We start from the raw sequence: 15,414 nt of genomic DNA, 5'->3' as shown, positions 1-15,414 counted from the left end.
ACGGTATAAAAGTTGCAGTGACTTGCAGTCAGTTACTGTTTGTCATATTTGCAATAAACTAAAGCATTTTCTCTCGACTTCATATCCTCATGTCGTTTTTGTTAAAAGAATTATTTGTACCGGGTGTAGTGACATTAACCCCCATTTCTGCCCTGGAAACAATGAAGCGACAAAATGGATGGCCCCGGAAGAGTGTTCCGCAAACCACACTGGTCATTCTGGACATCAGTCTACAATTTTCCATACACCAGGATTGTCTCCCACCATCAATAGAGCGTTATAGGTTGAATAGTCACTGAATTTTGCTCTATCAGAGAAGATAAGGTAGAGACGTCTGTGACTGTCTCGATGGCATCCACCGTTTCTTCCCAAGTGGAGCTATCATGTCATCCACATTCGTTCACGTTTTACTACATGACGACCTGTATTTTCATAATCTGTTCTGCGTTAAAGTCTGTCTATCATTACACTTTTATATCGCTCTTTCTGCCCATTGTTATTTCCAGATGACGCAGCCCATGTCACACAAAGTTTCAAGTAAATAATAGTTTTCTGTGCGCTGTTCCCTCTTTTTTTCGTTCCCAGTATCTTTTCTTCTCGTATAATCTTGTTCATTTTTCTGTAGCACTGCGTTTAAAGTGATTCCTATTTCTTCTCATTTGGTATTCTAGGGTACATCTTTCACTCGGATAAACTGCTGTACACTAAACGTTCTCTTAGAAGTATTTTTTCATCAGTTTCATGTCAGCGATGGGTATCAGTAGAGGGTATATGTGGAGAAAACTCTTCGCACATGGCTATCTTCTTCTGATGTCTTCCTTGCGTCGACTATCCTGTTTAACTTTACTTCCTACATATATTTCACTTATGATTCGAGCATTACGATTAAACCAAACCTGTGTCTTCTGCATGACATTTGTGTTAACGATTTTTGTCTTGCAGTGGCTGAAACGAGTAGAATGGTTAATAGGAATTGTTAAGTAAATTTGTGCGTCACTTTCTGCTGCCCTTTGTTACAATACTTCTTCAGCGTGTTACTTTATATCATTTGGGATTTGAATTGAACGTAACGTAATACGTACATTGCTATTTCTGAAAAAGAAAATTATCAAGCGGGCAGATGATTTTAGGTGCTTACCGAAGTTTCTCGCTCTCGAATTATTTTTCTCTAACAGCTATCCATGGAACCTGGCACTACTCGTTACGGACGATCCGTGCCTTACATACTGAACCTGCACGTGTTTTCCCAAGGTGTGTCTGGCCAGCCCGATCTCTGCGTGACCTCGCTGTGAACTTTCCGCGGGCTGCGCTCGAGGCATAAGATTCAAGTCACGCCAGGGTGGTGGTCAAAGAATATAAACCTTGCAGCCATAATACACTAGCGAACGCACAGATGAGTCAATGAGTTGTGCATTAATACTCCAATCATTTAAAATATGTATTTTGAAACGTTAAGCAATTGGAAGGAGTACCATATTTAATTATATAACTACGCAAATAGCGTTTTCCAGTTATACGCAACTGGCTACGTAGTTATGAAGTCGTCATGTTGTCAATCATTTGTTAGGTGATTGTAGTCGTTGAAGTAGCGGCGGAAAGTACCAGTCACGTACTAGTCATGACACCCAGCCTTCTAGACAACGAGTGGACATTTTTAACAACCTTTGGCGACGGTGCTCCATTATCTACAACAATATCCCTGAAAAATCCTGTGATGATAAATTAAGTCGAAACTGGATATGTGAAATAATAAGTAATTTTCTTATAAAATATTTCATTACAGATCATTCCTCACCTTCATTTTTAGACATATACAAAACGAAGCGATTTAATGCTACTCAACAAAATTAGTTTGATAAACCACTACACCTTTAAGTAATTGACGTAGGCACTAATTTAATGTAGTGAAACGATGTGCTGTACTGAACAGTGTTTCTGTTCGAGAACAGTCTATTAGCTTAATCTGGAGAACGATTAGTTAGTGATATGTAAGTTTCCGGTTTGTTCACCAGCAACCATTAGGATGATCATGTTCAGGAATATGTGGACCTGATTGTTCTTCAGGCATTACATGTAAACTCGCATATATTTTCATAACGTTTGTTGAGTATAGCTGTATTGTATTACTCCTTTCATCGCGTTACGTATTGCCAGAAATACCCTTCCTTTTTCTACCGTCGCTTTTCGTGCAGAGGCTCTGGTTACGTGGGTGAAGTATACGCATACAACGACGTATGAGTGATATTGACACAATTATTTCCTACTCTTCACTCTAAGGTTTTATCAGTTTACTGTCTAACTTAACATACGGTATTCCCAGGTTAGCTTAACTTCTTGTTCGTCCTGCATTAGACTGACGGAAAAACTCTTTTTCTGTCTCAATTTGTATTTAACCATAGAACTTTTCAGGAATTGAATATTTCATCAACCCATCGGCAGGCGGAGATTGTAAATTTCCACTTCGTGTTTCTTTCAGGACTATGAAGTCTACTTTTGATGGGATAGAAAACTCGAAAGTAATTTTCAATATGTTAGTGTACAATATTCTAATGGGGGAGTATGATTCAATTGTCATGAATGACGAGCTAAATGTAGGAATGATGCATCTCCAACACATCATTTTGCGAACGACATTGCTTTAATAGACATTTATGCTGTGCCCTTCCTTACTCCAACATCTTAATTGGGCAATTATTTTAATCAATCATATCTCAGCGTTACGTGAAATCGGACATGACTGTCATCTTGTAAAACTTTCATCAAAACAAAGCCGTGATGGGGAAGTTTTACCAGTTGCAGAAGCTATCTAAGTGACCAGCCCGAAATGGAATCCGCTAGTTTTGGATCTGTAGTCTCGCTGCTCCCCCATCTCCTCTCGCCGTCCCGCTCAACTACGCTCCAAGTAATGTGTAATACTTTTTGTAATTTAATTCTGGTGGATGGCACCATCTTTCTTGAAGAGATGTTCAAAAAATTTAGTCCAAATGGGATGAAAGTATTAAACGCCTTTTGGACGATGATTTGAACTCTGCTCCTCACGATCGTGGGTCTAGCTCTTAACAACTGTGCTATCTTGCTTGGTAGTCTAAATATGGAGTGTAAACACAGAAAGAAGCCGTTAAATGTACAGAAATATAGCAGTACAGCTTGCTAGGAACAGGTGAAGGCACCATGCGTGACGGAGTTCGTTAAAGAAAACTTAAATGTGTCTTTCAGGTAATTCCAAGTAGCAACTTCCGGCGTCCAGACTTATCTGTACAGTTGAAGACACGAACGTCAACAAGCAAAACGTTGCCTCTCTTCCTCCCCCCTCCCAGCCCCTCCGTCCAGGCCTCTTCCAGGTACGGCCAGTCTACAGGGTAAGGTCAAGAATGAGATATCATCAGGGGAATGTGATAGAAGCGATCTTATTGTCTACAATGCAACACCAAAAACGTATTACTGTATGGTAATCAAATTCAGGGAATTGTACTTTAGTCTAGGTAACATAGGTAAGTGATTAACATTGCAAGATCACAAGTTCATGTAAGAGAGAGATATATCACAACAAATGTGAAATACTGGTACATTAACAATCGTTGTAACCGCCAGAAGGTTGAATGCAAACGTGAGTGCATTGTATTGTATAGGTGCCGGATGTCTGTCGTGGTATGGAGTTCCATGGCTGTTGCTCGTGGTCGGGCAATACAGGGACGGTTAATGCTGTTTCTGGATGACGCTGGAGCTGTCGTCCGATGATGTCGCTTATGTGCTCGCTTGGAGACAGATCTGGTGATCGAGCAGGCCAAGGCAACGTGTCGACACTCTGTAGAGCACGTTGGGCTGCAACAGCGGTATGTGGGCAGCGTTATCGTCTTGGGGAATACGCCGTAGACTGAAGTTCGTGAATGACAGGTCGAACCACCAGACCGACGTACAAATTCGTAATCAGGTTGCGTGGGATAACCATGAGAGCGCTCCTGCTGTCATACGAAATCGCACCTCAGACAATATCTCCAGGTGTAGGCCAAGTGTATCTAGCATGAAGACAAATTCATTGCAGGCCTCAACAGACCTCCTTCCAACCCACACATGGCCATCACTGGCACAGAGACAGAACCAGCTTTCATCTAAAAACACAACAGACCTCCAACCTCCCTCCAATGACCTCTCGCTTGCCACCCTGAAGTGGCAAATGGTGGTGCTTTGGGAATGCACGCTACGAAGTGTCTGGCACGAAGCTGTCCTTCAAGTAACCGATTGGTAACAGTTCGTTGTCACAGTAGTGCCAACTGCTGCTCAAATTGCTGCTGCAGATGCAATATCATCGCCAGGGCCATATGGCGAACACGATAGTCTTTTCTCTCGTTAGTGCTACGTGGACTTCCGGGGTCCGGTCTTCTGCGACCGTACGTTCTCGGGACCATCACTGCCAGCAGTCATGTGCTGTAGCCACATTCCTGCCATGTCATTCTGCAGTATCGCAGAAGAACATCCAGATAGTCCTTTTACACAACCTCGTTCACGCTCAGTGAGGTGTTGATAATGGCGCCCTCGTCGCCTTAAAGACATTCTTGACTAACATAAACTCCGAAGTCTAATCCCACCGCTATAGAGAGTATTTAAAGCAAACGTGATTTGCTTGCCCATAGTGGCGCTACGAGCGACTGACGCGAAATTTTATTAGACATCCACTTTCAGATGTAGAAAGACGCCCACCAATTTTTTTTTTTTTTTTTTTTTACGTCGCACAACTCCTTCTCTGGTGTTAAGATTTTTTTCCTGTAACTGTATATACTTAAACGATCTGACGGATAGGGTCACTAAAGTCCGCAATTGTTTTCTGATGACGCTATAATGTATTAGCCAACGGCCTTGCCGCAGTGGTAACACCGGTTCCCGTCAGATCACTTAAGTTAAGCGCTGTCGGGCTGGGCTAGCACATGGATGGGTGATCATTCAATGTGCCTAGCGCTGTTTGCAAGTGGGGTACACTCAGCCCTTGTGAGGCAAAGTGAGGAGCCACTTGATTGAGAAGTAGCGGCTCTGATCTCGGAAACTGACATATGGCCGGGAGCGTGGTGTGCTGACCCCATGCCCCTCCATATCCGCATCCAGTGATTCCTATGGGCTGAGGATGACCCGGAGGCCGGTCGGTACCGTTGGGCCTTGATGGCCTGTACGAGAGAAGTTCAGTTCCGTAATGTATTGGAAAGTGTTGTCGTTGCATGACAGGAAGATACAAGATGCACTCCATCATCAGGCCACAAGTGGCCCATCGGGACCATCCGACCGCCGTGTCATCCTCAGATGAGGATGCGGATAGGAGGGGCGTGTGGTCAGCACACCGCTCTCCCGGACGTTACGATGGTTTTCTTTGACCGGAGCCGCTACTATTCGGTCGAGTAGCTCCTCAGTTGGCATCACGAGGCTGAGTGCACCCCGAAAAATGGCAACAGCACATGGCGGCCCGGATGGTCACCCATCCAAGTGCCGGCCACGCCCGACAGCGCTTAACTTCGGTGATCTGATGGGAACCGGTGTATCCACTGAGGCAAGGCCGTTGCTAGGATACAAGATGACTTACACAGAATTTCAGTTTTGTGTGATTAGCTGCAGCTTTCCCTAAATGTAGAAAATTTTAGCAGATTCAGATGATTACGAAAAATAATTGAATACAGCATTAGTGTTGTGCTGCTTGACTGTGTCCCATTAGACTTTCACGCTAAGCGTTCGTTGCTATGAGTCTGGACAATTTATTCTGGGAGGTGGTATTTAGCTTCAGATCATCTCGTACCTAATAGTAATATGCTATCAGACAGCGTGCCGGAGTTTCCATTGAAGAACTCTTCATAGAAAAATGGTTATTTAGTATTGGCAGACGAACAACCATCGCAGAGAAATGTATGCACTCATTTCGCAGTGCAGCACATTGGTGAATTATGGGGAGGCAGTCAGTAGGATGCCGGTAGCAATATTCAGAGGCGGTGCCATTTATAGAGGTGAAGATCTGTCGTAAGTCTCAGTGGCTGAGGTTGGGATGCCACCCATCGTTCAGGTGACATTTATTGCTTCCTTCAAACTTCACAAGCTAATCACATGTCGCCCTGTAGAATAATTTACTCATTTACTTTTAACTCTTACATACAGTGTTCGGAAGTTCCCGTTACAAAATTCTAGGACTTGTATAAGGGACTGAGTAGACGATATTTTGAATTGGATCCCATGTCCGGAAATGTACCGTTTCCGTGCTGCAGCCCTTTGGAAACATGTTTCCTAGGTAGGTATGAAACAGGGTAGCCATGGTGGAAGTGCTTACGTCGGATCGGCTGATGTCGTTTGGCGTCCGTCGCACCTCTCTCACCTGGTTCGAGCCTCATTCATGTGTCTGAGTTTAGAGCAATATGTTTGAGAACACATTTGCAAAATACACCGACATGAAACTTCTTGGCAGACTAAAACTGTGTGCTGGACCGAGACTCGAACTCGGGGCCTCTGCCTTTCGCGGGCAAGTGCTCATCTGAGCTACCCAAGCACGACTCACAGCTCGTCCTCACAGCTTGGATAGCTCAGATGGTAGAGAACTTGCTCGCGAAAGGCAAAGGTCCCGAGTTCGAGTCTCGGTCCGACACACAATTTTAATCTGCCAGGAAGCTTCATATCAGCGCACACTCCGCTGCAGAGTGAAAATCTCATTCTGGAAACATCCCCCAGGCTGTGGCTAAGCCATGTCTCCGCAATATCCTTTCTTCCAGGAGTGCTAGTTCTGTAAGGTTCGCAGAAGATCTTCTGTGAAGTTTGCGAGGTAGGAGAGGAGATACTGGCAGAAGTGAAGCTATGAGGATGAGTACTGAGTCGTGCTTGGGTAGCTCAGATGGTAGAGCACTTGCCCGCGAAAGGCAAAAGTACCGAGTTCGAGTCTCAGTCTGGCACAGCCAGGAAGTTTCATATCAGGGCACGCTCCGCTGCAGAGTGAAAATCTCATTTTACACCGACATGATCCTTCCGTATGGCGAAGTTCACGATAGTAGAAGAGCTTCTGGTGTCCTTTACCGAGACCGTTATCCACACCGTATGACTCCATCGCATACCTTTTTCGCCACAATTACACAATAGCTTAAAGAAAGGAGTACCTACACCGTCAGCAGGCGTGACTATGGTATTCCAAGGAGACAACAAGCACCCGAAGTGGAAGGGGTCGTAATGCATCACGTTGAAGAGAACCCGTCAAGGAGTACACGAGCAGTTTCTTTGGTTATTAATGGGTGGAATTGTAAAGCAAGAGATGTACTAGGTCACGCGTCATAAATTAGTTGTAAAAGTGGTCACCTTACCAACATGTTTTCAAATGGCTGTAGCCCTTTAAACGGCACATTCCCGGACATGAGCTCTAATTCAGAATATTATTTACTCACTCCCATTTACAAAAAGAAATGGTTCAAATGGCTCTGAGCGCTATGGGACTCAACTGCTGTGGTCATAAGTCCCCTAGAACTTAGAACTACTTAAACCTAACTAACCTAAGGACATCACACACATCCATGCCCGAGGCAGGATTCGAACCTGCGACCGTAGCGGTCGTGCGGTTCCAGACTGTAGCGCCTTTAACCGCTCAGCCACTCCGGCCGGCACTCCCATTTACAAGTCCTAAAAGTTTTAAAAGGAATTTTGGAGCACCCTGTAATAAACGAAACGTTTAACTGTGCTCTGCAATTCGTTGAATGAATTAGTCTAAAATTCGTTGGAATTTAATACAAAAGAAGAGTTTAGAAAATAAGTAGTCATTCCTGTAGCCATTTATAGAATTTATCATCTAGTCGGCATGAAGCATACACTGTTATAAAACTTCCAAGAAAATGGAAACGGTGTTCCAGAGACGGAGTTGAAACAAGATTCTTACATCATTTTCAGGCAGTGTCTTAGTTATCCAGACATGGCTCGCGGCTCGCCTTCTAACTTACTCTGGAGTGTTTGCCCTTCCATTCCAAAGAGCAGGCGACACAGACGACATCTCCTGCATACACTGTTCCCAAAGGGAGGGGCTCAGAGTATTAGCGAAGTGGCACTCTCAAGCGTTTCTCGCAAGAGAAAATCATCACTTCTCTGCCGACGAAAATACTTCCGTACCTCCACTCTAGCCGATATATAGTTTCAACCACAGCTTTGTCTTTAGATTATGTCGCGTATCCAGGTACTGTGTTCAGTCGCGCTATGACAAAATTGTTCACATAAATGCTTAAACCATTCCAAACGCGATTCAGAATTATCGTTCTAGAGTGTTATGGTTTAGACTAAATAAAACATGTGTCCATTTTGGCCTCATCCTCTTTACATATAGAAGTTTTTTCAGCATGTTGTGTCTTCATGTTGATGAGAGATACTTAATACAGTCATTACATTCTGAGACCGAGTGCATACTGGAGTGTGATCCACTACAACACATAGATGGTGTCGTAGTATGGTAACTCTTCACTGTCGTCCCAGCAAGAGAGATTTCAATGCATGCACTAGAAGCACAACTTGTTGTTGATTGTTGGTTGTTGTTGTTGTTGCGGCTACTGCTGCCGCTGCTTTTTCTGCTACCGCTGCTGTAACGATGATTTGACTGCGTGCATAGGAATTAAAATATGCCACAGATAGAATAACGAACATAGTTTTGGCAGAAATTTAGCAAAACCGCTACTCAAACCTTGCAAATGGTCTAGCAAGTTTGCGGTGACGACACATTGTGTCGGTGTTGTGTTAGGTGGCAAGGGAGAGATGCTGGAGGATGACGTGCGTATTGATCGGCCATAAACGGTTCAGACTGAACGCAGGATTGAAGAGGTTGCAATGATGATGCGTGCCACGCGCTCCCGAAAGGTAGACAATCTCACAGCAGCAGTAGGGGTCAGCCATGATACGTGCTACAGAAACCTTCATTGATGACCTGAACATTTAACTTGTTACGCTGCATACACAGCTTGACGCAAGACTAACGTACTGATGGAATGACGATTTGTGGATACCTAATCAGTGCCGGCCAGGGTGGCCGAGAGGTTCTAGGCGCTAAAGTCTGGAGCCGCGCGACCGCTACGGTCCTAGGTTCGAATCCTCCCTCTGGCATGGATGTGTGTGATGTCCTTAGGTTAGTTAGGTTTAAGTAGTTCTAAGTTCTTGGGGACTGAAGACCTCAGAAGTTAAGTCCCACAGTGCTCAGAGCCATTTGAACCATTTGAACCTAATCAGTACTGCTGACTATGATCGGATGTTTCCCAACTGGATAATAACTGGAGACGTAACATCATATTTCCTGTGCGATACGCAACTGAAGCGACAATCCGCGACTTGGTAAACGTCAGTGCTCAAACGACAGAAAAACCAGCGACAAGACAAGTCAAAAGACAAGGTGTTGCTGGAACTATTTTTTGATTCAAATGGAAGTCCTCACATGGAATTAATCCCAGACAGTGCAACGGTAAACGAAACAGACCACAAATCCTGGCCGTTTACCCGACTCAATTCGTCGTAAGCGTCCTGAGATTGGCGAGGGGAGAATTGCCTGTTGTGTGGGTAACAACGCCCTGTCCTCGTCAAAGAGGAACTTGCAAGGCAACAGGCCTCCCTCTGGACACACCCTGATCTCACACCACAACGCGATTTTTGTCTTTCTTCGTGTGGAAGCGTTCCTATGTGGGCGCAAATTTCACTCGGCCGAAGAGGTCATGACTGCCAGACGAGAAGCCGTAAGGTAGTTCCTTGCCAACATGTTTTAGCGATGCTTCCAGCAGCTATATGGACGTTGGCAGGCGTACGTAGGGGGCCAATGGCGACTATTCTGATGGATGGTGAGCACCTTTTTAAGTGCACGCTGCGGCCGTGTGGCCTTCAGGCCAAGCTCCAAAATTAAAGCGTACGCCATGTTACGCGACGTCTTGGGAGACATCCAGGTTATTGCGGGTGCCTAATCTCCAGGCGTCGGTCTCAAAAAGAAATGACAGTAGTAGTACACCATCTCAGTGATATCGTAACTTAATTCGACGGTCTTCTGCGTCAGTACAGTTAAGTCCTCGTCCATTTCTTCAGAAGAAACACTAATCGGGCAGTCACTACTTCGCTGAATCCCCTCTGCTCGTACGAACAAGTTGACAGTCATTTGTGGATCAAATATAGTTTAGATCACCGGATCAGAGTACCTATGAAATCATCTCTACTGAGTTTGTATCTGTGATTCAAGACATCTTCCAACTGCTAGATGTCGTTCTTCAGATTCAAGCGAAGCTCGTGTTTTCGACAGCTTGACATGCTGGCACGATACTTGCTTGTTACATCCGTGTTACAGTTTGAAGTACAATGTTACGCGCGTTATGCTTACCAAAAATAAACACATCTAAAAATATTGTTCTGTATTCAATAAAAATTTGACTTATTTATCCTTTTTGGTATACTGCAATTGAGGGCAGAGTTTATAGGTTTAATACGAAAAAAAGGATAACTGCGCACCTAAAGACAACTGACAAAGAACCCCGTGGTCTACAGCAAAGAAGAAAATATTGTCGAGTTGATAAGGCCTAGTGCAATGCATGTCCCGAGTAGTGTTGCCCAGATAGCGGTTTGTTCAGAGGCAACAGACTGCTGTCGGCCGCATACACACGGACAAGTTTCTACTCAGCACTTTAGCAAGACGACAGCCTTGCATAAAATTGTGTCGTAGTATTTCCTGATGTGGGTGGAAAATATCCACACCCGATTCACAGCATTCTGAGGATTACACTGCGAGACCGTATAATGATACGGGTTAGGATGACATGACCGGAACAACGAAGTAATTACGTGACTCTTTGATAACCTGTCTCCAAAGAGCACTAACCAACCTAAAAGCGAATTACTTGGCTATAATTATTAGTCTGCAAATGACGTAAATATTGATGTAATGTTCTTCGGTACACCGTTCGCAATGACCAGCAGGAATATCTGCACTTATACCTGTTGTACCCTGTATATTATAGTAGCTTATCGGCTGCAGAGTTCAAATACTGCAACAATTTGCACGTTTGAAGCCAAGATAACATTAACGGCAAACTCCGTACTCGCGAAAAGGTCACTGCTTCTAATAAGTTCCTAAAGCAACACTACACAATTCTCGAAAAAATTAAAAAAATTCCTCTCAAAATTAGAACATTTCCGACCTATGTTAATTGCGAAACATTTAGAGCTTAACACAGTAAGTAGCTGAAAAGTGGAAAGTGTAAGTTTAATAACTGTAGGCTCGTTGGTTCGAATTCAGTTGGTAGCAACTATTTTATCTTTATTTAAATTGCATATTAATGAAGAAATGGAAATGTTAATTAATAAATATAGAATCTTTTTTTTTTTAAACTTTAGTTTTGATCGCTAATCGTATTATATGTCGGTAGTAGAAGTGGCTAATGAAGAAAGACATCTATAAAAAATTACACGTTAATAAGTTTATTTACAATAGGTCCATTTAATAACAGAGAGGTACATAACTTTGAAGTGCTGTCGGTTCTTTTGTGCTGCTGTGTTGTGTGCAATGATTGAAAAAGTCTTGACAGAAACAGTCTTCAATGTCAATACAGTTAAGTCTTTGATATTTATGATGTTTAGTAGTGTCGTGTTACGTCGCTGTGTTGTCCTCATTGCAGTCTTCCATACTGATGTTAAATCTATAGATGCACTGAATCTGGGATCGAGGCTCTGAGTGTGGCTGTTTAAAAAAAACACGCCGGTCATAAGAGTGGCGGGTAGTGAAGTCATTAGTATTTAGCGTCCTCTGACGGCGTGTATCCGTGTCGCCACCCAACGGAGAACAGCGAGCAAGGGAAGAGCGAGTTCGCCTGGCGATGCGCTGGCCGGAGGTTCAGAAGTTCCGTACCGCTGTGAGCCAGGTGCTGCCGGTACGGTAGCTCGGAGTGTTCGGTCAGAGGGTTAGCTGCCCTCTGCAATAAAAAACTGAGTCAACGGCTCAACACTCAACTTGAACGGGTGTCATGGGACATCAGCTCCGAACAAATGCACCGACCAAAATCAAACAAAATGAGAACAAAAAAAAAAAAGTGGTCAGCGCGACGGAAGTCATACCTAACGGCCCGGGTCGATTTCCAACTGGGTCGGAGATTTTCTCCGCTCAGGGACTGGGTTTTGTGTTGTCCTTATCACCATCATTTCATCCCCATTGACACGCAAGTAGCCGAAGTGGCGTCAACTCGAAAGACTTGCACCAGGCGAACGGCCTAACCGACGGGAGGCTCTAGCCACACGGCATTTCCATTTTTGCAGGAAATATGGTGTCATCGCTGTCCGTATAATTACGTGAGGAGTATTCCTCCCTAGTGTGACTATCCACACTGAAACAAAATTTGGTTAAAAGAACGCTATACATGAAGTAAAAAATAAAATACTTCGTTATTTGTAGAGATTGAGCAGTTTTTATCTATAGACACAGTGTGTGTATATTTTCGGATATTTGGAGATCATTTGAAGCCAAACAACGGTGGATGATAACGCACCATGCCAGCGGGCTATAAGAGTACGATTGGTTTGAAGAACATTGTGAACATTTCGAGCGAATAATTGTCCACCCCCCCCCCCCCCCCGCCTTCTCCCGATCGCCAGACAAGTACCCCATCGAACATTTATGGAACATAACAACACTATAGCAGTTACGGACGACTGTAGACGCATTATGACTCAATGTTTCTTCAGGGGACTTGCAACGAATTGTTGAACCCATGGCACGTCGAGTTACTACACTACGCCGGGCGAAAGAAGATCCGACACGATACTGGGAGGTGTCCCATGACTTTTGTGATCTCAGTGTAATCTTCCATAGAAGATAGTGTTTTACTGACTGGACATGCAGCAGTGAGGCCTAACGCCAATGAGAAGAATGCGATTTTGTCACGGGAAGTTCCCCAGTCACATCGACAGGACAGACGTCAGGTTCTAGTCACCTTGTCTGTGCGACTCAATATCAGTTGCTTTAAATCTTAGTCTTTTCGCCTGAGCGATATGGAGGCACTAGGCTGAGCACCAATTTCCACTACTGTCACCGCCGTACTCGTATCTGAAAATGGAAGCACTTGTACAAACTCTAAGCGCTGTTTGTCTGCTGACATGAACTTGTAAGCATCAGACGTACTATTATGAGCCGCGCGGGATTAGCCGAGCGGTCTTAGGCGCTGCAGTCATGGACTGTGCGGCTGGTCCCGGCGGAGATTCGAGTCCTCCCTCGGGCATGGGTATGTGTGTCTGTCCTTAGGATAATTTAGGTTAAGTAGTGTGTAAGCTTAGGGACTGATGACCTTAGCAGTTAAGTCCCATAAGATTTCACGCACATTTGAACTTTTTTTTTTACTATTATGAAGACAGCATGGTGCGAGAAACGAACGCCTATCAAATAAAACCTAGAGCTTCGCCTTTTGTGCAACAGTCAGTCTGTCTTAATCTGCCGTTATTATAAACTGTTTTGCACTCATATCGCCATCTAAACCACAGGCGCCCTGAATGTCGGGGACACTCAGGCGCCCCCATCCATTTACCGACCTGATTGCTTCTCTGACTTTATTTAATTACTGCCGGTTCAACTGACCTCCGTTACGTTTTTAGACTTCTCTCTTTCACTGTTGCTAATGTTCGCGCGGTTAGAAGACATTCTTTGACCCTGCCTGTCCTTAATCGGGCTGGTGATCGTCAGACGCAGGAGGAGTTTCTCACGCCACAGGTGTGCCCTGTGAGAGTCTCGCCAGTCTCTGGGCTGCATACAGTACCACATGGCACTTTCAGCTCCCTTAACTATTTGTCAGCTCTGGCATCAATATCGCTTTCACTGCTAGTGTGCACCACTTCTTACACAACAGCAAGGAGAGGTGGGCTACAGAGTGGCGAAGCCCCTCTCGTCGTAGGAAAGATGGACAGAACAGAAATGATAAGTGAACAATCAAATACAGTAAACAAAAGCTTTGCTTGACTGGTGGCTTTCTGCCAGCCTACTAAGACTCGTTACAAATAACGCAGCAAGAACGAGTCCAGCAAATAAAATAGCAACGGGAGGCTCTCTTACCTAATGCACGAACGATAGTGACAGGGCTGCGACTGGGACGCGTCTCGGTGGCGACTTTGTTGCTATTCGGCCGCGCTCCGTTGCGAATGGGCCGTTTGGCTACCGACGACCATCCTAAACCACGTAGACGGAGGGCACTCTTGATATGGTGCTGCTGCAGGTGCGACTGAGCCGGCGTGCTCCATTGCGTTCGCCGGATAAGCAGGATTGCTGTTGCCGTCTGACGGAAATTTTCGTTGCCATAGCCAACTTTGAAACGTCCGTGCGGTGGTACTAATACTTGATACCACAAATACCTCGGTTTTACTCTCCTACGTACTTTCATATTTAGATTAGACATCACGAACTCCAGATCTGTGTATTAAATGAGTGATGTCGTTGTTCATTGCCTTAACCCATAACGACCAACCAACTTTAAATATGTAGACAATACTGACTGCACTAAATTTCTTTAAGCCTCAAATCAATGACACTACAAAACATGTGCACCTGGCTCTGTCGTAGTCAGCTCGTTTTTTGAAATTCCAACACTCGTCAGTGCTTGTGAAGGGCCCATCGAGCATATAGTGACTATTACCTTTCGGTTGGCTACCTGCTGTCCATCCCCCACGCTAGCTCATCATCTTTGCCTGTCGATGGTGCCGCTCAAAAGGATCACCTAGCACTTCCGAATTCATAATATTTATGTTTCCTGATTAATATGGCTCGATGCGGAGAATAAACAATTTATCCTCCTTATTATGATGTCCACTTCACAGCTTTATTTAATGTCTATTAATCTCAGTCTGCTTCGAGTCGCTAAAGGCGACTTTCTGTGTAATCGCAAAGTATATTCTTTCATAAACGTGGACCATTACCAAATATGGCTCTACCTTAACTGGTAACATCTACTAAATTGCAAGATCGATCACTGATTATGAAAAGTAGCCGTATACAGAACAGGAACCAAAGCTTGTTCACTCTCCCTTCTTTACTATTTAATTACTCTTCCGAAGTTAAGTGTAACCCTACATTGTGAGCCGGCCGCGGTGGTCGTGCGGTTCTAGGCGCTCCAGTCCGGAGCCGCGCTGCTGCTACGGTCGCAAGGTTCGAATCCTGCCTCGGGCATGGTTGTGTGTGATGTCCTTAGGTTAGTTAGGTTTAAGTAGTTCTAAGTTTAGATCCCACAATCTTGAAATAACAATATAGAGAACACTAACCTGGGTAGTGGAACGTGGGTAGTTACTGCTTCTAAACGACGTCTTTTTACAAGTGCACACGGGTGCTTTCAGTATTTTCTCTCAGAACTTTAAATTTCACTTGCATTAATTTTCTGTACAGTAACTATCTACAATTATATTTTAAAAATAATAATTTAAATAAATTTATTATAA

At 44.3% G+C, this 15,414-nt stretch overlaps 1 protein-coding gene and 1 pseudogene across 1 annotated transcript in view; one reads left to right on the top strand and one right to left on the bottom strand.

Annotated features, from left to right (window-relative positions):
* The window catches only part of LOC126188424 (putative fatty acyl-CoA reductase CG5065), a 132,037-nt gene that overhangs the window by 13,997 nt on the left and 102,626 nt on the right, over positions 1-15,414 (top strand). The window lies entirely within an intron of this gene.
* On the bottom strand, positions 5,430-5,547 carry LOC126102176 (5S ribosomal RNA; annotated as a pseudogene).

The sequence above is a fragment of the Schistocerca cancellata genome, chromosome 1 (genome assembly GCF_023864275.1).
Source record: "Schistocerca cancellata isolate TAMUIC-IGC-003103 chromosome 1, iqSchCanc2.1, whole genome shotgun sequence".
NCBI lineage: Eukaryota > Metazoa > Arthropoda > Insecta > Orthoptera > Acrididae > Schistocerca > Schistocerca cancellata.
This window is presented reverse-complemented; position numbering and strand designations above follow the sequence as displayed.